The sequence below is a fragment of the Octopus bimaculoides genome, unplaced genomic scaffold, assembly GCF_001194135.2.
Source record: "Octopus bimaculoides isolate UCB-OBI-ISO-001 unplaced genomic scaffold, ASM119413v2 Scaffold_298628, whole genome shotgun sequence".
Classification (NCBI taxonomy): Eukaryota; Metazoa; Mollusca; class Cephalopoda; order Octopoda; family Octopodidae; genus Octopus; species Octopus bimaculoides.
The window spans coordinates 2,518-2,891 of NW_026316512.1; positions in this window are offsets into that span (position 1 = coordinate 2,518).

A 374-nucleotide genomic window follows, 5' to 3' on the forward strand; every position below is an offset into this window, starting at 1 on the left:
ATACAGATATACGCTTTATTACTATATTTTATTCTTCGTTTCCTTTTTATAACTTCTCTACACATACTAACTGCCCCCCTTGTAAGGTTTATACCGTGTTCTTTCTATAAAACATTAATCAGCTAGTGAATACGCTCCTAACACTCAACACACAAAAATATGAAAATGATGTAATGGTATATCTTTTTCTACCTCCGATAAGATTCAACTTTATAATGTTTTTAATTCTACTCATTAATTTCTGAAGTTTTGAATCAAAAACGCTGTCAGGCATGTTATCTACTGTTGTAAGTAATAAACATTTATCAATTTAATTATCTCTATTTTCTCATTTCTTAAATATATATAAACTCTGGTTTATCTAATTATCTTAC